Raw genomic sequence first — 21214 nt, 5'->3', positions numbered from 1 at the left:
AATTAGAACTGAAACCAAGAATCACCTACCCAGCAAAACTGAGTATAATACTTCAGGGGAAAAAAATGGCCTTCCAATGAAATCGAGGACTTTCAAGCATTCTTGATGAAAAGACCAGAGCTGAAAAGAAAATTTGACTTTCAAACACAAGAATCAAGAGAAGCATGAAAAGGTAAACAGTAAAGAGAAATCATAAGGGACTTACTAAAGTTGAACTGTTTACATTCCCACATGGAAAGACAATATTTGTAACTCTTGAAACTTTTCTCAGTATCTGGGTAGTTGATGGGATTACAGACATGCACACACACACACACACACACACACACACACACACACACACCCTTATCTATGTGCCTGCATAAATAAAAATATCACTTCTGAAGGAAAGGCACTGTGTAACTCTATATAAAACTTCATAAGTTGAAAAGTCTACTAATAATGGCAATCACCTACCATCAGCACAACTGAAAACATGGATACATGTTCTAATGTACACTTCTTACACTGTACACCTATTAAAAATACTCCTTAATTTGTTGCTATAATTTGCTGCTGTTTGCAGAGCTGGGCACATTAGACTTAAAATCAGGCTTTTTAAAAAAAGCACAGCACTTGGTTACTGACTCTTGGTTACTGACTCTTCCATAACATTCTAGCAGCTTTTTCTCTTTCTAGCCATTTAGAATTCTTTGTTGGGTTTTTTTTCAGTAGGGTGAAAGAATGCAAGCTTCTGCAAATACGAAATGAATATAAAATGCCTGAACAATTTGACTCAATTCAACAAATCAACAAGTGTTTTAAAAAAAATTTTACTGTTTTTATTTATTTATTTTCCTGTCACTCTCATAGCCAAATATATCCTTCCTTCCACTGGGTGAGCCATCCTCTATGAGAAAAACAAATATAAAAGAATGAATAATAAATACAGCAAAACTGACCAGCATATTAAATAAGTCTATCAATTTATACAGCTTGAAACACCACCACCCCTACAAGAGAGATATGTTTTCTCATGCCTTCTCCAAGTTTGGTTTTTAGAATTCAGATTTCTTTTTTATCCCTTTCATGTAATTCTTTCCATTTATGTTATCATAGTTACATGTATTGTTTTCTGGGGTCTGCTACTTAACTTTTAATCAGTTCATAAATCCCCTCATACTTATCTGAATTCTTCTTATTAATCTTTTCATATGGTAAAGTAAAGTTCTATTGCATTCAGATATATGATTTGTTTAGCCATTGCCAGTCAACAGGATTTTACTTTCACAAATATTTATTAAGTGCTAATCCTGTGCCAAGAACAGTTCTAGATGATTTCAGTCCTCAAGAAGGAATCAAGAATGTGCCGTGAAGGTCAGTTAAGTCCCCACGTAGGAAGTGCTTGAGCTGAGTATTGAAAGGAGACTTCCAAGAGCAGAGGAGAGAAGGGAGAGCATCCCAGGTGTGATGGACAGCCTATATGTTGATGGAGGTTGATTGGTATGTGCAGGACACATGAAGTAGGCCAATCTTCCTAGAACGTGGAATATGTGAGATGAAGTAATATATCATCAGCCTGGAAAAGCAGAGAAAAGTCATGCTATGAAGATTTTTAAATACCCAACAAAGGAGTTGTGTTTTAATCCAAAGATAGTAGTCCATCATAGGAAGCTTCATTAGTAGAGGATCTCTTGGTAAGATTTATGCTTTAGGCTAGCAGAAGAAACGAAACAAAACAGAAAGCAAAAAGGGAAATGTAGAATCTGTTGAATTCTTTCATGTAAGACATGTCATTTTTCCCCACTTGAGAGTTCAGGAGACCTGGGCTCATTTCCTTTTTCTGTCACTTACTAGCTGTGACTTCTTGCTATCCCAAATTGCTCTCTAAGACCAAATAGCAGAATAGTTGCTCCTCTGTGTTGTAGAAATCATTGTCATTTTCCTTAAAAAGATTTCTCTTTATCAATGACTCAAATGACCAGTCCCTCCCTCCCCACTCCCAAAAGAATATATTTGTATAAGTAGATATGTCTGTATATGTGTTTATGTATATGAGTAAGGACACATTTTTGGTGGGTTTTTTAATCATGACCATGACTTTCTTGGAATAGGGATCTCCCAGTATGGAAACGTGTGTATTCATGTGCATGCATGTGTTTTTGTATATGAACATAGATAACTGTTTGAACCTGTGATTTCATCAGTGATGCTACTCTCGATTTGGATACTTCCTCCAGCAATGCAGATCAAAAGTTCTTCTATTACTCACAGACTTAAAAGTATTTGCTGGGCAGATTGCTTAACTGAGTTCCCCAGTGGTTAGTACCTTAGAAAACTAGACAACTCTCCAAGTGCAAGGCTAGGTTCAGGAGCAGGCACAGCTCAGTGTTGAAATCAGAAGTCTAGCGGACATATGTATATATTTGTATATAGACACACAGAATACACACACACACACAAATACATACTGAAGTGATAGTGTGACGAATAGAGAACTGGCCTCAAAGCTGTGAAGACCAGGATTCAAGTCTTGCTTCTGACACATACTGGCTATGTGACCCTAGTGAGTCAGTCAGTAAACATTTACTAAGCCCTTACTGTGTGCCAAGTGTTGTATTAAGCACAATGATACAAAGCACAACGATATATCCCCTCAAGGCATATATAGTTTAATAGGTAAGACAAGATATAAGTAAGTACATACACAACATACAGTGTGGACGGAAGGTAACCTCAGAGCAGAAGGGTGTAGAACCAGGGGGACTTGGAAAGGTCTCTTGCAGAAAATGAGCTGTCTTGAGGAAGGTCAGAAAAAATGAAGGGTCTGGGACAGGAGGGCAGGGCATTCCAGGCATGGGCGACAGCTCAGGTAAAGGTGTGAAATGCAAAGTCTTTTCAAGGAATAGCAAGTAGCCAGCGTAGCTGGAATATAGAATTCATGGAAATGGAAAGGCCAGAAGGGACCAGATTATAAAGGTTTTAATGCCACAGCATACTTTACATTTGTTCCTGAAAATATTGAGGAATAACTGGAGTTTTAGTAGGAAGGTCATATGGTCAGAATTAAACTTTTAAAAATCCCTTTTCCTGCTGAGTAGCGGGTAGATTTGAGTGGGCAAGACTTGAGGAACTGGCGGGGGGGTGGAGGGGTTCAGACAGCTATAAGGCTATTGAAATAGTCAAAGTAAGAGGTGACAGGGGCCTATAGTAGGGCAATAGCTGTTTAAGTAAAGAGAAGTGGGGATATATAAGAGATGTGGAAGTATGTGAGTGACTTAAGCAACTTTTCTAAATCTGAAAAATGCAGAGAAAGTGCTGACCTGCATTGGTGGAGGAATTTTCCTCAACTAAGAGTTTACTGTATCAATGAAAATATAGGCACAACACAGAAGAACACATATATGACATCTATACTACAGGCCCAATCTATATACAAATATAGCATATCTGTGTTAGACATTCAGGCCCACACACATATGAAATAGGTACAACACATGCACATATGTAACATGTATTTTGCAGGGCCAGTATACACATACACAATCCTGTAAATCCAATCCATATACATACACACATGTAGATTTTGTGTTTTCGTGTGTGTGCATCTATATATGGATGTATGTAATGGATCCATTTTCTGCTAAGCAAAGATACCTGAAGTATTAAACAAGCTCATTTGTAACAAGAAAATAGTTATCAGCTGAGTAGATTTTTTTAATTACAGTTTAAAGTATGGAAAAAGGATGCTTGGAGTATGGGAGAAAGTTGATTCATGATCAGAAAACAGTTGCTGTAGAACATAAAAAGGGGTTGAAAAGGATAGCAATAGAGGAGGACAAGTAGAAATACACAGTAAAGAACAAAAGTTTAATTTCATTTGAGCTAGATAGGCAGCTAGGATGATAAGTTAGATTGGAGAAGTCAACTTGACAGAAACGTTATGGAGTTTAAAACTGATAGCACTAGACAGTCACTTTAGGTCCTAAGTAAGTTTCTACATTTAGGTTAAAATGGGTCTACTCAATATAACAAAATGGCCTAAATAGTACTGAGAAAAAAAAGTTAATTGATTCTATTATGTAATTGATCCTAGTCTCTATCACTGCTGATATTGATATAACTGCCTGTCATATTTGTCTTTGAATTAAGTTCATAAGTTTAGTCTTTCTGCATTAAAAGTTCAGTTTCCCTATAAATTAAAAGAAATTTGTCATTTTTATAGCACTAGCTGCCCTTGTACAATTAGAAGAAATCTGTTACCTATATATCATTAGGTAGAGATAAAGTCAATCAGAATTTCCTAGGAACAAGATGGAAAGAAAGGTTGTTGCTAGCCTCTCCTTCCTGAATTCCAGCCAGTCATATTGTTCATCATGTCTATCACACTTTTGATCTTGTAAGAAATGGTAATTTCATCCCTATCTATGATTCTGCTTCTACTTTTTGGATGTTTCCCCTTTTATTTGTAAAAATGACATTTCAGCACTCATTTGAGGGTCTTAGCTTGCTCAGGAGGCTGCAACCTTGTTTGTTGGTAAATCCATACTTCACTAATAAATTGATTGTGATCAGGAACTTGGGTCTCAGTTCATCTTAATTTCCATAGGAACCATATGGATTAAAAGGTTATAGTTAAAAGGTGTGCTGTTACATATAATTATTCTTCACCATGTTTATATGATACAGCAATATTTATAGACTGATAACGATCCATTTCATTTTCCATTTGACAAAAATCACTTTAACCTTAAAACTTTTTCCTATCCATCTTTGTACTTTCTCCTTTTTTTTCTTCCCTGTGCTTTTATCCTTCTGTTTCACAAATAACGCACAGGAGGTACTGGAGTTTTTGGACTCAAGCCTGTAACAGGTTCACTCTTGATCTGGTCAGACAAAAAGGACAGGAAGGCATCTTCAAAGGGGTTAATAGTCTTACTTTATTCTAGTCTAGTCTTCTCAAAAGGGTTGCTGATAATGGGAGTTCTAACTCCTACACTATTCCCTACTCACCCTTCCCTCAGGAGCCAACAATAAGTGCGGGGGGGGGGGGGGGGAGCAATTACCCTTGTGTCTTGATGGGGTCAGTCGAGACAGGCACAGCATTCCAGCTTGTGCACTCCCCTAATTCCCCTCACACCTCAATGGGGGCTGGTTGAGGCAGGTACATACATTCCTCTATGTGTTACCCATATCCCAAATGGGCTCCCTGCTCACTGACCAGTGCCCACTTGCTTCATAGGGCAGCAGACAAAGGAGGCATCTTGCCAACATTAAGCTCACAGGTTAACTTTATCAATATCATCATTCTGTTCAAGCATAGTAAATATCACATTATGTCACCCCTTATCTTACTGCCTGCTCTCAGTACAACTGTCTATCACTATGATTCTAGGAATTATTATCTAGGGTCCTTGAGGCTATTCTGGCAGATAATATCTAATGTCTGGAAACTAGATATTGCCATGGCCATGGATCCTGAGAAACTCAGCTCTGAAAGGATAACATAATCTTCCTTATTTATACCTTCCTTCCCCTATACATGCTTTTAAGACCATACTACCCCTGTCAGCACCTTAAAATATTCTCCATTATGGGAAGTTTGAGAATATTGGAGGAACAGCAAGTAAAATCCTCCTTCCTTCTGCCATAATTTACATCTGAACTCTGGTTGAGTTAAGAGCTTCATCTTCTGATACTTTTAGTTCTAATCCTTGCAAGGTCTGAATTCATGCTTCACTAAAAAGAGTGGATTTCATTAATGCTAAAAAAAACAGTGACCCAGACAGCACAATGCACTAATGTGGTGACCTCATGACTTACAAGCTTTACTTTCAAATCTGACTGTTCACTCCAGTCACTTCAATAATCAGTCAGGTCAACATGGCAAAGAAAAAGCAGAGATATTTCTGTGTACTCTCCCCTAAATCAATCCAAACACCTTTAAATAATGCCCCAAAACAAATTCTGAGCTTCAAAACACAGGAATGGATGAGGTGGAAACTTTTCCAGACAACTTAGAAGGTCAGCAGGTAAGGTCTGTTGCACCAGGGTGGCAGTAGAGCACAGACCATTGCAGGCTGTGCAAACAGTGGTGGTTTCCAGACCTCTCAGACCACAGCAATTTATTGGAAAGAGATTAGAGGTGTCCCTTTGGGGGCACCAGTGGCAGGACTGTGTTACAATTCCCATACTCAGCTCTGGGTCACAGTCCTAAGTCTCAGTCCCAGGATGAGGAAGAGCACTAACACATCAGAGCTTTTGGCCACAGTGGAATGGGAATCCTCATCACATTTCCAGAGTGTTAGAGCCTAGACATTATCTTCCATGAAATTATCAAGGAAAACTGCCCTGATATTATAGAATCAGAGGGCAAAATGGATAGTGAAAGAATTCATCAATCACCCCCTGAAAGAAACCTGAACAGAGAAACTCCTAGGAATATTGTGGCCAAATTTCAGAGTTCCCAGATCAAGGAGAAAATACTGCAAGCAGCTAGAAAGAAACAATTTGAATACTGTGGAAATACAATCAGGATAACACAGGATCTGGCAGCTTCAACATTAAATGAGTGAAGGGCTTGGAATGGGATATTTCAGAAGTCAAAGGAACTGAGATTGAAGCCAAGAATCACCTACCCAGCATATCTGAATATAATACTTCAAGGGAAAAAATAGACATTCAGTGATAGAGACAAGTTTGAAGACTTCATGTTGAGGAAAAGACCAGATCTGTATTTAAAACTTTGACTTCCCAAGACAAGAATCAAGAGAAGCATGAAAAGGTAAACAAGGGGAAAAAAAAGAAAAATCATAAAAGACTCTCTAAAGCTGAACTGTTTACATTACTACATGGAAAGGAAATATTTTTAACTCTTGAATCTTTTCTCAGTATTTGGGTAGTTGGAGAGATTGTACACACACACTCACACACATACACATAGATAGATAGAGAGTACAGGGTGTGTTATATCAGAGGAGATGATATCCACATACACACATGCAAAAAATAAATAAATAAAATAAAATAAAATAAAAATTAAGGGGTGAAGGAGGAAAATACCGGGAAGAGAAAGGGAGTAATGAAATGGGGCAGGCTATAAGAGATAAGAAAAATCTTATTCAATAGAGGAGATAAGGGAGAAGGGGAGGGGGGAAATAAAGCTACTCTCCCCACGTGTGGCTGAAATCACTAAATTTGATATGAAAATTTATATCACACCATAGGAAAGTAGGAGAGGAGGCAACAAGTGGAGTGAAGGGAATGTTAGAAAGGAGGGCAAATGGGAGAAGGGAGTCACTACACTTTTGAGAAGGGACAAGGTCAATTGTAGGGGGGAAAAATAAGGGGGATAGGGTAGGTCAGAGGGCAATATAATTAGTATTACACAACAAGATTACTATGGAAGTCTTTTGCAAAACAACACATATTTAGTCTGTATTGAATTGTTTCCCTTCTTAGTGGGGCTGGGGAGTGAGAGGGGGAGGGAGAGAAGTTGGAATTCAAAGTAGTAGAAACGAATGTTGAGAATTTTTACTGCATATAATCGGGAAATAAGAATTACAGGGATAGGGGTATGGAAATTTATCTTGCCCTGCAAGAAAAGAGAGAAGATAGGGATAGGACAGGGGTGGGGTGTGATGGAGGGGAGGGTACATTGAGGGAAGGAGCAACCAGAATGCAAGGTATTAGGAAGTGGGGGGAGGGGGGTGATGGGGGGAAAATTGGTCATGTTACAAAGTGAGGTAAAAGCAATTAGTATTAAAACAATAGACTGAATTAATTACTGAGAATAAATCAATGTCATCTTTAGTTTAGAGAAAAGAATTTCAGTCTAACTTTCCAAGAGAAGGGTAACCTCTGATAAAATTTGGCATTGATGGAAAAGTCAAGGTTTTAATGGTCAATTTGATTTTATGATTGCCTTTTAATTAGGAACTAGAACATGTATAGAAAGGCATGTAAGCCACTTAAGACTTGCCTAAAAGATGTTCCTTAGCCAAAGTGAGACTATAATCATATTTTAAACCTGTTTACAGGAAGTTACCATTTTTAGATGCTATGGAACTACTAAGTGACTGTTCTTCTGAGTCTAACTCCAGGTATGGGAAGCAAGAAAGGCAATCCGAGCCTCCCTTACATGATGCCAGTATGCTCATGAGATGCTGGTATGAACTGCATAGGTGATCTCAAGGGAAGAGTGGGAGAGCAGCTGTTCAGCATGGGCTGAAGTGGGATTCTCCAGACTCAATTTCCCCACTGACACCTGGCAGACTTTAAGCCTGACTGAATGCAAGTGGACAATCTACTCCTACCTGGAATAGACATGAAGTTGGGTAGATATTGTTTCCCTGCCATGTCCCTACTCTTGGTGGCAATTTCCTATAGTCAAAAGATTTGCAAGCTTAATACCAGATCTATTCAATTATAGATTATGGGTAGAGGAACATCCGAGGCTATCTAAAATTAAGCTATGAGGCATAGGACTTTAGACCAACAACATTAAGTTAGGGTCTTTTAATTCTTAGTAATACTGTGGACACAATTAGATCAAGAGATTGTGAAGTTAGCAACATAAATATTATCTGTGTCTCAGTTGGCCTGTGTTTAAAAAAAAAAAATTCTTTTGTGGTCCATATTGTAAATGCTTTAAAAAGATGTATCACCTGACCAAAAGTTTGAATTGTTTCATCTGTTATAAACTGTGTTAAAAATAAATTAAAAAAAAAGAAAAGAAAAAAATTTTTACAGCATATTTCTCTGATAAAGACCTCATGTTTTAATAGATAGAAAACTGAGTCAAATTTGTAGAAATACGAACTTTTCCTCAAATGATTAATGGTCAGAGGATATGAACAGAGTTTTCAGATGAAGTAATCAAAGCTATCTATAGTGATATGAAAAAATGCTCTAAATTACTATTGATTAGAAAAATGCAAATTAAAACAACCCTGAGCTACCATAACATACAAATCATATTGACTTATGTGACAGAAAGAGGAAAAAAAATATTGTAGGGGATGTGGAAAAATTGGAAGGCTAATACACTGTTGCTGAAGCTGTATGCTGATTTAACCACTCTGGAGAGCTATTTAGAACTATGCCCAAAAAACTACATACTATAAAACTATAAAAAAGCTATAAAACTCTTTGACCTAGCAATACCACTGCTAGGTCTGTATCTCAAAGAGATAGAAAAATGTGTAAAAAATATTTATAGCAGCTCTTTTAGTGGTGGCAAAGAATTGGAAATTGAGGGGATGTCCATCAATTGTGATGGAATACTATTGTGCTATAAGAAATGACAAGCAGGATGCCCTCAGAAAAACCTGGAAAGACTTACATGAACTGATGCAAAGTGAAATGAGCAGAACCAGAAGAACATTTTACACAGTAACAGTAATATTGTATGGTGATCTATTGTGAATAACTTAGCTATTCTCAGCAATAAAATGATCCAACATGGTTCTGAAGGACTTATGATGAAAGGTGCTATCTATCTCCAGAGAAAGAACTGGTGGAGCCTGAATGCAGATTAAAAACACTTTTTCTATACTTTCTTTACTTTGGCAGGTGTTTGTCTTTGTTTTCTTTCACAGCATGATTTACATGGAAATGTGTTTTGCTTACTACATATGTATAACCTATGTCAAATTGCTTGCCTTCTCAATGGCAGGGAGAGGGGGAGAAGGGGAGAGAAGATGAGAGAATTTGGAACTTAATTTGAAAAGTAAGAATGGTAAAATTGTTTTCACATGTATTTGGGTAAAAACATTAAATATTAAATTAAAAACTTGAAAAAATATTAATTAATCAATCAACCTGAAGCTCTCAGTGCTATGAATCTGGAAGTTATATAATATGATCTAGTTCTATCCTATATAATATTCAACCAAGGACCACACTATATTCAGTAGTCCTCTAAATCCTTTCGGAAATAAGCTAGGAATGAGAAACCGGGTTTAATGAATTGATACATCCGGTGTAATCACTAATAATTGTTTAATTTTCTCAAGTGATCTCATAATAATCAATATTTTGAAACATACACCATGCAAAACTCTTAGCAATTTGTGTTTACATTTAATTAACACGGAAAGAATATATAATCTCATTAATCAGATGATGAGAAGCTAAATGCAAATGTTCACTTATGAAATGCCTTTTTTTGGTTGTTATTTAACAAAACCTTTTTGCTGACTTAAACTCTCAGGATTGTTTCAAACTTGGAATAATGTTTAGATCAACAAGGCATGTTTCAGTCTAAAGAAAACAAATTACTTTTTGCTAGCAACATGTTTGTGGAAAATTATTCCTTTCCAATTTTCTTTTTGTAGATGCACAATGTAAAGAGTATAGAAGAAATTCAATATAGTTCTCACCCTCAGATGGCAGCCATGAGACCAAGGCAGGTAGTAGGCAACCAGCAGTGATACAGCATGGTCACCTGACTACATTAACCAATCACAGCTCAGCGCACAGCTTGGTGTGAATGTGATAAGAAACCATGTTTCCCATGACCTACAGTCACCACCTGGAAGCAAGTCCCCAATTCCATTGCCATCCAGCTCAGTCCATGAAGATGAACTTAGATGAACACTAAGGTATGTTAAGACTTTCTTAGAAGCTACTGAATAAGTTAGTCATTTACAAGTTTAATTTTAGTGTTTTCCTGCCCCAGTTATAATAGTCAAAAGTCGTGAGTGTAAGGGGGAGCCACAGCAAGTGGCATGAGAGAGCACATACTGAAATGACTAAACAATTTGCTTCTCCATAACTACTTTGCAGTCACTAGTTAATCTTGTAAAGAACAAAGAATGAGTTTTAACTTTAAAATAAATTCCAAAGATAAAGAGTCTTAAGATTTGCGGAAAGAATAATGGAAAGACCTTTCTAAGAACCAACTTGTTTTTTTAAATATTGCTTTTTAAAAAAATATAAGAATGCTTACAAAATGACTATAAAATTTTGTAGCAGGAATCACAAAATATCAAATTCAAAAGAGACTTCAGAGATCATCAAATCCAACCCGTAGCTGAATAAGAAATTCCATCCAAGCTATACCTAACAAAGGACCATCCAGAGTCTATCTTAGGAAGCAGCTATTTCCACCTTTAGATATAGCTCTCCTTGTTCAGAAGCTTTTCTTGACAAAGTCCAAAATACCTCCTGCAGTTTCTACTTACTGCTTCGGAGCCAAGCAGAATAATCCCTTCTCCACATGATAACCCTTTAAATACTTGAAGATCAGAGGAATTGAAGAATTCAGTTATATTCCTATCAATTAAACAAGTATTTATTAATCCAGCATAGCAATGGGGGACAGAAACATAATAAGGAAATAGTCCTTGTGCTCAACAAATTTGCATTTCATTGAAGGAAACAATAAATAAGCAAATAAATAAACAACATTTGAACAAAGTAAATCCAAAATAATTGCAGAGGGACAAGAAGAGCACTAATGACTGGAGGGATCAAGGAAGACCTCCTTCAGAAAGGGTCACTGGAGCTGAACTTGGGATTCCAAGTGGCATAAGTGAGTGAAGGGGGATGTTTTCATCCCAAGATCTCACTTCTTAAGGCTCAACACTATCCGTTCCTTCAGACAATTCTCATGGAGCATGATCTTGTGGCCCTTTGCCATCCTCTTTTGGAAATTCCAGATTATCAAGTCCCTTTCTAAAATAGGATTCCCAGAATTTGACAGAATATTCAAGCTATAGTATGACTGCAGCAGAATATAGCAGGATTCTCACCTCCTATGCTTCTCTTAATGCAATCAAAATCACATTAGTTTTTTGGATTGCCATATTGACTCATCTGTTGAGTCATCTTTTGCTTGTATTCCTCTAAAAGCTCCAGATCTTTTTCAGTTTTGAAGTTGTTGTGTTTTTTTTTTTTTAATTATAAGACTAAATTTCTTTTTGTTATTTTTGGTCGTGTTCTACCTGTTGCAAATGTTTTTGGGAGAGGTGGGTTCCCAACTTCATCTTTCAGTGTGTTCACTATACCTTATAGCTATAGTGAAGGTATAGGGAAGTCATAGGTAGCTTTGTTAAGCATGCCATTTTAACTTTTAGTCAAAAATAAAACTGGTTAAAAAAAAAACATGGTAACAAAAACAGATTCAAAGGACATTCAAGTAGGACCTTCTTGCAAATTAACAGTCTTTATTCAGGCAATCTGGATACACTGTCATCTCCAATGCATTTTAAAATATGGAGTTACAACCCACAGTGTAAAAAGCACTACAGGGGTTGCAAGTGAAAAGAGTTTAAGAAGCCGTGATCCATCCCATACCTTTCCAACAAGAACCACATGAAGGACTTTCTCAAATGCTTGGCAAAAATCTTCTTTTGTTATATCTTAAGCTCTTTACATTTTCCCTCCAACCTATCTTTGTATACTGATTTCGCATCATTTTTCCTCATGCATTTTATGTTGCAGACAAAGAGGTCTACTTGCTCTTCCCCATGGACCATACTCCATTTTCTTGCTCTGTGGCTTTGTCCCCTCTGTCAGAAATGTTCTCCTACCTCACTCACCTCTGCTTCTGGAATCGCAAGTTCAGTTCCACTGACCCTTTCTGTAGGAGGCCTTCCTTGATGCCTCCAGTTATTAGTGCTTTTTCTGTCCCTCTGCAGTTATTTTTAATTTACTTTGTGCATATGCTGTTTATGTATTTGCATGTTTATTGTTTCCTTCAGTAAAATGCAAATTTGTTGAGCACAAGGACTATTTCCTTGTTATATTTCTGTCCCCCATTCCTATGTTGGATTGATAAATACTTGCTTAATTGATAGGAATATAACTGAATTCTTTAAATCCTCTGATCTACTCTTGTTGTAACCCTGTCTATAAAGAAAATAGGGATGCCCAGAATGACTGTTTTTGATAAAGTCATGCTAGCACCTTCTGTTCACAGCTTCTTTTCCTAAATATTCATGATCTCTTTTTGGTTATTTCTTGATGTTCTAGAATTTTCCAGAAACTGAAGTCAAGAAAATGAAAAATAATGTAGTAGCATAGTCAGTATTATGCCATGCTGCTTTACTTCATACTGCAGAAAATACCCTATAAAATCTGCTTCAGCCAGTCTCATTTGTCAATACCTTCACCAATACTCTATTAACAACACCTATCGCAAAGTTTCCAAATCCTGTTAGAATATCATTCTACTTGATATTGTGTTTTTGTGAATCCATTTAATGACATTCAGTGATAGGAGGCTTACATGTTTATAGAAATTTCTAGTTTTTCTAGTGGAGTGCACTTAATAAATGCTTTTTTGAACAGGATTTTGATATCCATGATGTATTGTCTTTGATAGTCAGTTTTCCAATTGTTTTCTGTTGAAGAAGAGATAAAATTAAGCAGAGTATGAGTATAAACTTTAGGATATAATCTTTATTTTACAATATAAAGGAGAAAACTGTATCCTTTTATATTTCCTTATTTTTTCCCTGTTGTCACTAAGATAGTATATAGGTCAGAATGGAAGAGTGCAGGTCATCATGTATAATCTATAAACCAGATAATCTGATATTTGGGGATATTGACTATCCAAAGCCTTAAATTATGGATTTAGTATCTTAAATAGGATTATTCAATAATGTGGAAAATCCTGATGACATCTCTCCAACAAATGTGTATTTGAACCAAAATGAAACTCAAAAGTATCCTTCCCCCACCCGTCCATGATGTCAAAGAGCTGATTTCCCATGGATAATTCACACCCCTTTCCAAAACAGCTTCATTGAAAAAAGCTTCACCTTTGCAGACATGATTGTGATTTTCTTTGTTTATCTGTGCATAATTAGCTTAAGGAACAGTTCTGTTGGGTGCCCAGGAATGAAAAGAAAATAGAAAACTGTTAAATTGGAAGTGAAAGTTAGGGGAAAACCCCCCCACAAAAAGCATAAATAAAACATTCCCAAAGAAAAAAACAAGTATCATATTGTGATATGTTACTTCCTTAAATCCTCAATTTATGCATTTCTATTAGACTTTTAATCTTTACACTTAACTTTATAGAAATTATGCACATTTAGATAACTCAAAATCAGAAAAGCATTATTCTTTTTTAGTTTATTTATCCATTCTCCTCTGCTAGTATAAGCATGCCTTTGAATATTCTTTTTCTCTAAGGCATGACCTTTAGTCTGATCAAGTTTATGTAGTTTTCTATCTCATTTCTCTTCTCAGTTACATTCATGCTTCTATCCTAGTTGTAGATCAGATTTTTCAGTTCCTTTCCCTGTTTAGAATTTACCAGCCCAAGTCTCTGAGGAAAACACTTAGGTATTCTGCTGACCAAACCAGAGTTCTTCCCTTAATTGGTGACTGGGATTGATAAATGTTACTGTATTATAGCCATGTTAGTTCTAGATGTAATTTAAATCACCAGATAGAATTTGGCGTTAGAAGAAATACATTAAAGAAAGACCCCCCCACCTATGCTGCAAATCATGCCTTTCCCCATGATACTTTTTCTTCTTGAGAAGTTATATGGTTTAAGTAAATGATTTCATTTGAAAGGACCACTGACCTCAATCGACCTAGATGGATAATTATGTACAATAAGTCTGTCTTTAAGGAGAAAAGACAATGTTGTGGCCAAATGGACACAGAGTAAGTAAAATAAAGATCACCTTCAAAAATAGTACCTAGCATACCTTTCTGATTATTATGAAACATCTCTGTACCATTAGGTAATAGGCATCATTACAGAAAAGCATATAGATTGAACAAAAGTAAGTCTGTGCACTAAATGCTTATTTTTTAAATCATATATTTCAGTGTTCATAACATAGTTAATGCTTTAGGAAACTGAAAGCAGCTGGCATTGGAATTCTGTTAATTTGGCAATGCCTTGCCTTTTATCAATTGCCAAGCTAAGGATCTTTAAAATCCATGTATCTTTGTTCTTTAATAGAGCCTTACCACTTATACAAAGGAACTTGTTCAAGGGACATGCAGAAGACAGAAAACTCTATTTTCTAAACTATGTGTATATAGCAAGGCAACATAGAATAGTGGAGAGAGCTAGTCTCAGAAACAGGAAGATAATCTTCCAAGACCTGACTCTCACACATACTAGATATTTAGCTATTTAATCTCTCAGTGTCTTAGCTAGCTATTTCTCAAATGATACAGTATTGGACAGTTGCCAGTCTGGAGTAGTTGAGGCAGTTTCCTCACCAAGAATTCTCCGTATATAAATGAAATCACAGATACAAACCAAAAACAAAGAAATTGACAGACTTCTCACTCTTAGCATAACCTTCAAAGCTGCAGAGTTCTGTTTACATCTTGATGAAGAATTAGGAGACATGGCAATGGAAGGACAAACCTTTAATATATGAGAATACTTTCTGAAGATTTAGAAATTGTTAAAGACTGTTCAGAAAGCTTCTACTTTAGGATTTTATCTAGATAATTTTATTGATTTTTTTTTTGCTTGCTTTATCAATACTACAAAGTTTAAGTCAAATACCCATTCAATTTTATATTTTTAGATGACTTTGTTATTGCAATGACCCTATTATTGATTCTCATGTATTTTTTCACTAGAATATACACATCTAGAATGTTAGAGATTAACAGGATCTGAGAGAGTATCTATATTTCAGAAAAGCTAGGATAAGCTCCTTGACTAAAGAAGAAAGTAAGTTCATTTAATTGAAACAGTACATGTGAGAGTCTTTGTATATCAGTGCCATTAAAATATATTTGACTCAATCCCTAAGCAACTTTCACTATGACTATAAAACACATAAAAAGAGAAAAGAAGGATAGTGAAGTCAATATAGTAACATAATAATTCTATAAAGATAATCAAAAATTATTTTTAAAGACTTGTTATGTAAGTTGTGAGGAACACAGTTATAATTTACATGAGATATCAAGATTTTATGATCGCAGAGCTGCAAATAAAAATGCTACTTAGGATTGTGCATGCGTGTCTATTAGTCTAAATGAGAAAAAGCAATTTGGTTTGGCCCATGCTGTAGTGGGCCCCTCTGTAATTCTCCTGTGATCCTCTTCCAGATAAATGGAGGAGAGAAACAGCCTGCTTCTGATATGGGAAACAAACCAAAAACTCACGAAAAGAAGGACCCAAACAAGCCTCAGAAGCCTGTATCATCCTATTCATTTAGGGTTAGAGTTAGGGTTAGAATTGGATTTCTTCCAAGATACCTAGGGAGCCATCAAAGACCAAAATCCAAGTGCTACTTTTGGTGAAGTCTCTAAAATTGTGGCCTCAGTGTGGGATGGTTTAGGAGAGCAGCAGCAACAGGTAAGAAATGTTACAAAAGGGAGTGGGTATTAACTTGATTGTAGAAATTGGGTAAGCTGCAAAGAAATAGCTTCTAAATGCTTTGAATGGCTTCTTCAGTGACTGGAATGAATGAGAGAAAATGGGCTACATCAGGTCTGCACTTTAGGAGACTTTCATACAATTTTATGACGTTATGGCTCTACTATATGTTAATTTCTTTGTTTCAAGGTATATATGATACAATTACTTTTGAAAGGGACTTTACATGCCTTGGCCAGGATTACATCACTCCCTAGAGTTTCAGGTGTGATCATAAAGACTAAAATTTTCGGGGTGTTTTGAAAACTGTCCTCACCTCTCTTCAGCACTTAGTGTTTGCTTGTTTGTCATCACAACTCAGTTTTGCTATTTGTTGATTAACCTTACTCTAAAGCTCTCCTACCATCATCACTTTCTGAAAACCACCCTGGCAAGTTATTCAAACCCTTCTAGAACATAGTCCACATTGGGTTAAGTGGGAATATATGTGCAGTTTGTTTCTTCATTTAATGCACCCCCATGATATCACTGAATATTATATTGATTAAGACCAAATGGGAGAGTGCTTCTCAGCCATGTCCCGAGGTGTTTCAGGAGTCCTTAGTAGATAGTGAGGAATGAGTTAGTGAGGTGGTCCTCAAACTTACTCCCATCCCTTGACTGTGACCCAGTTTTGCCCATTTTTCTAAACCTTGAACACGTTTACCATGGTCTTTCAATGACCAGACAAATTGGCATTCATATTTAAACAAAGAAGCAGCTAACAGGAGATTTATTTACAAAGAGGGGGAACAAAATGGCTATTGAAATGCTTAAAAATATACAGCTTGATAATTTTGGAAATATGAACATCTCCTTAATGGAGATGCCCTTTTATATTTGATATTTGATGCCTTTCCTCTTGGTTGATTTATATAAACCACTAAATCTTTTTTCATCAGTTTTCTGGAATCATGTCAGGAGAAATAGAGAATCTGGGCCTGCCACCTCCTCTTAGAGTCTAAAAATTCCTGTGTTTTGTGAAAATTAACTCAGTTGGGAGTTTCCCTAAAGTAGAAACAGTTGCTGAGGTCGCACAGAGAATCTCTCCTACCAGTCCTCTTTTGTGTTTTAGAGATGTAGGAACAGCAAATGTTGATTTAGCCACCCTGAGAGATATTCAGCCCAAAGGGGATCCTTTTCATGGATCCCTTTGTTGGCAAAGGAAGAGAGCTGTGCCACTAAGTCATAAGCTACTATAAAGTTCTATTAAAGAAGAGGAAAATACCCCATAAGACAAACCCCCCAAGCACATTACTTAAGCCAAGTTCAGAGGCAATGCAGACGTTGTTTAAAAAAGAAATAATTAATTGAGCAAGCTAAATACATGTGTCTCCCTACAGTCTCCAAAATATTGCTTTGGTTTCTGACTAAATTTCTAACTTACTGGGCAATATTAAAAAATCAGGATGGTTATAGACGAGTAATGTACAGTGCCTTCAAAGTGCTTCCTTAAGTTGTTCTCCTGCAGTATTGATAATATAATAAAAATAATGATGTAGAAAATAGGATGCTGGACTTTGAGACAAGGAGTCTTCATTTCAAATCCCATCTGACACTATCATCATGGGCAAGATATTTAGCCCCTCTAAGCCTCAGTTTCCTCTGCCATAAAATTAAGAGGTTGGACTTGAGATAGCTTCTAAGGTTTCTTCCAATCCTAAATGTGTGATCTTATGTTTCTGTCAGTTTGCAATTTAAAACACAAACTAAAAAAACTCGAACTCTAGCTAGCTTTCCTCTTTTTAATAGGAGTACCATTTTCAATTTTGGCAGGGCTTTTTTTTTTTACTTTTTTTTGGAGTGGAAAGGGGAGGAAAAGGGATGCCAGGTGGCTTGCAGGAGGTCATTTTTTCCCTAAGAGTTTCATAAACCAAAAAGTTTTCCATTATCATGTTCTAGCTCTTTTATATTCAGAATAAACCACAGTAACACTGAATTTCAGAGGGAAGTTAAGCTTTGTCCATTGAATAAAGACATAGAACACTGTTAAAAGACTTTTTACAAAATCATCCCAGGATCTTAGACAGAGAGCTGGAAAGTCTCTGTATTGTTTTCATACGTGTATGATTACATAGCTTGCTCCACGTTCTTTCTTGCATTGACTTTCTGATTCATTTATAAGTTACATATAATTAGACTGCCTTTTGTCTTTATCTTATTAGAGCTTGCTTTGGAGCACCCAGCTCAGAAATAAAAATTGAACTGTTGTATTACTTAGATGGCACAACACATTAGGTATTGTGAAGCAAAAGCCTTTGCCAGAATCCAGTTGGTAACTGGGTGTTGAGTGTTGCATAGGGGAAGGAAACAGATGAGAAATGGGATTGCTTATGCTTTTAGAAAGCATCCTAAGACATGAATACTAAGATAAGGTATTAGCAGAAACTCCAATCCCTATCTCCAAATAGGAGACTGTTTTTATGTTACTGCCTGCTTCCAGCACTGTTAGGGGAGGAAAGTGCTTTAAACATTAAAGCACCAGAGAAACAAAAACTCGAATGAGAAGCACCCTCACACTGTTTTTATTTAACTTCATTAAAATGGCTGAATGCTCCCTTTTCCTCCTAGAGGGACTTGCTTGAGCAAGGATGGTGAGATTTGCCTAAGGAGAAATTGAAATGGACAATAACTCTCTTTTCCACAATGATAGAAAACACTTCAAATAGGCCCAGCCCATCTCAGGAGCAGAATGAGGTCAGGGAAATGAAACCAATTCGTAATTCCTAGAAGCAGTATCCTGCATGTGGAGGACCAGGGCTCTCTTCACAAGAGAGCCCTCCCGGAGCTTGAAAGAAGTCCCAACAGAGTAAAGGTATTTGCCTAGTTTTTACATTTCAGCATCATGAGAATTTCAACAAAATATCCATAAGTGTTTTCACCTGTTCATTCCCTTTACGTTGACTCACTGTGCCAGCATAATGTACTATCTGTGTTTCAAACTAAATTAATTCTACTTCGCCCTCATTTAATATTTAAATTGGAGAGCATATATACTGTTTTTTATTTTTAAAGGAATTTCACTGGAGATTTTAGAGGCAAATTTAAGACAAATGTGCATATTAGAAAACAGCAAGTGGCTGGTTCAAATGGGAGGCTAGGATTCCATGGAGCGCAGTTGTGCGCAACTCCTGTTGTCCTAATAGCCCACAATTATGAAGAGTTACAAATATTAACACAAACTGGGGAAAATGGACAAATTTATTGATGATTTATTGGGGACTTAGAAAATTACAGTATTTAAGAAAAACTAGCTGTTACGGAAATTACAGTTGAATGTTTTCTAGACTATATATGAAAGCATAACTAATAGAGTTACCATCTGTTTATATCATCACATGTCCCCTCATTGGGGAATGTGGGAGGAAAAAGAAACCATGAAGAATGGCAGGACTTTTTTTTTCAGGATCCATGTTGAGTAAAGGTGACTCTGTCTCTCTGTGTATGTATGTGTGTATATATGTACATGTGTGTATGCATATATACATGTATTATTTACACAGATATATAGGTATATATGTATTATATATATATATCTACACATATCCATATATATTGACTTGGGTTGCTGTCACTGGGAAGTTCTATACAAAGAAGGAATTCAAAGGAAAGCAGAAATAAGAGATCAAATCTTCCAAGGGACACAAAACTTACACATACTCATGCACACATGCACATATACAATTCTTCCCAAACCCACTTGAAAAAATGCACCTATCAGAAATATCTTCATTTTAATACTTTAGAAAATGGTGCTAACTCTGGAGTGGGAACAGAATCATGTTGGGGAGTCCAGCTAGAGGTTTTAAATGCTAATGAATTGTAATTCAATAGCTCATATCACTAAGCTAGCATATTGTCTTTTTTTTAAAGAAGGCACTAGATGGAGAAAGTAAAATAAAACAAGTTATCAGTGTGATGCTGTTCTTTACTACTTATTTTTCACTGACTCGAAACTATAGAGGGAAAAAGAGAAACTTAACTATGTCCCATCTTTTGTATTAGTCTCATTGGATTTTCTAGCAATACTTAGCACCCTTTTTTAAAAAAATAAAATTCCAGCTAAATCTTCTAAGTATTCTTGAATCTTTTTCTACTGTTCATCTCAATATAAGTCTCATGTGCACTGGCTACTGTGAAGTTCAAATTAAGCCTATTAAATAAGAGTCTCTCTGGCTTTAAAGAAAACAGGAATGGTTCAAATAGCTATAAAAGGCACTTGTCATTTTCAGCCAAGTCAAAGCAGCTCTTAAATGGAAAAGGAAAGTCACTTTAAATCAGAAACAGATGTAAATGTACTAAATGAACCTTAAATTCCTAATTGGAGACACAGTAAGGCTGTAATGCATTTAAGCAAATTACTAAAAAAAAAAATGTTCTTGTTTACATTATATTAAATGGCTTTATAGTTTCAGCCAAAAAGCTAAATAAACTTGTTATTGTGCTAAAAATGGAATGGAATGCCTATTCAGAGTTTGTTATATTCAAAAGGGACAGCAATCTCTGTGTGTGTGTGTGTGTGTGTGTGTGTGTGTGTGTGTGTGTGTGTGAGAGAGAGAGAGAGAGAGAGAGAGAGAGAGAGAGAGATTTCCTTGTGGTGGAAAAGAAAGATAGAATAACCTTGGGCTGTTGCACTCCAAGCACATGAAAGCCAAGTTTCTGAGTACTGTAACATATGCCTTCTTTCATGCTGCATAATTCATATCCAGCAATGTTAGCCATAGAGGTTCAGCTCACTAGCAACACCTCATTATTTTCTCTCAGTATTTATTTTTATGTTTGACACCTCATGAAATTCCTGTTAATTTGTTTATATAAGAGCCAATCTAAAGCAAATGTGAAGAATTACATTTCTAACCCATTCTTTCCTGTTGA

The 21214-nt window shown here is 36.3% G+C and overlaps 1 pseudogene; it reads left to right on the top strand.

The window, feature by feature from the left end:
• Positions 1-5966: 5966 nt before the first annotated feature.
• The window catches only part of LOC140502502 (thymocyte selection-associated high mobility group box protein TOX-like), a 53821-nt pseudogene continuing 38573 nt past the window's right edge, over positions 5967-21214 (top strand).

The sequence above is a fragment of the Notamacropus eugenii genome, chromosome 4 (assembly GCF_028372415.1).
Source record: "Notamacropus eugenii isolate mMacEug1 chromosome 4, mMacEug1.pri_v2, whole genome shotgun sequence".
Lineage (NCBI taxonomy): Eukaryota > Metazoa > Chordata > Mammalia > Diprotodontia > Macropodidae > Notamacropus > Notamacropus eugenii.
The sequence above is the reverse complement of the archived record's forward strand: the minus strand, read 5'-3'. Positions and strand labels throughout refer to the sequence as shown.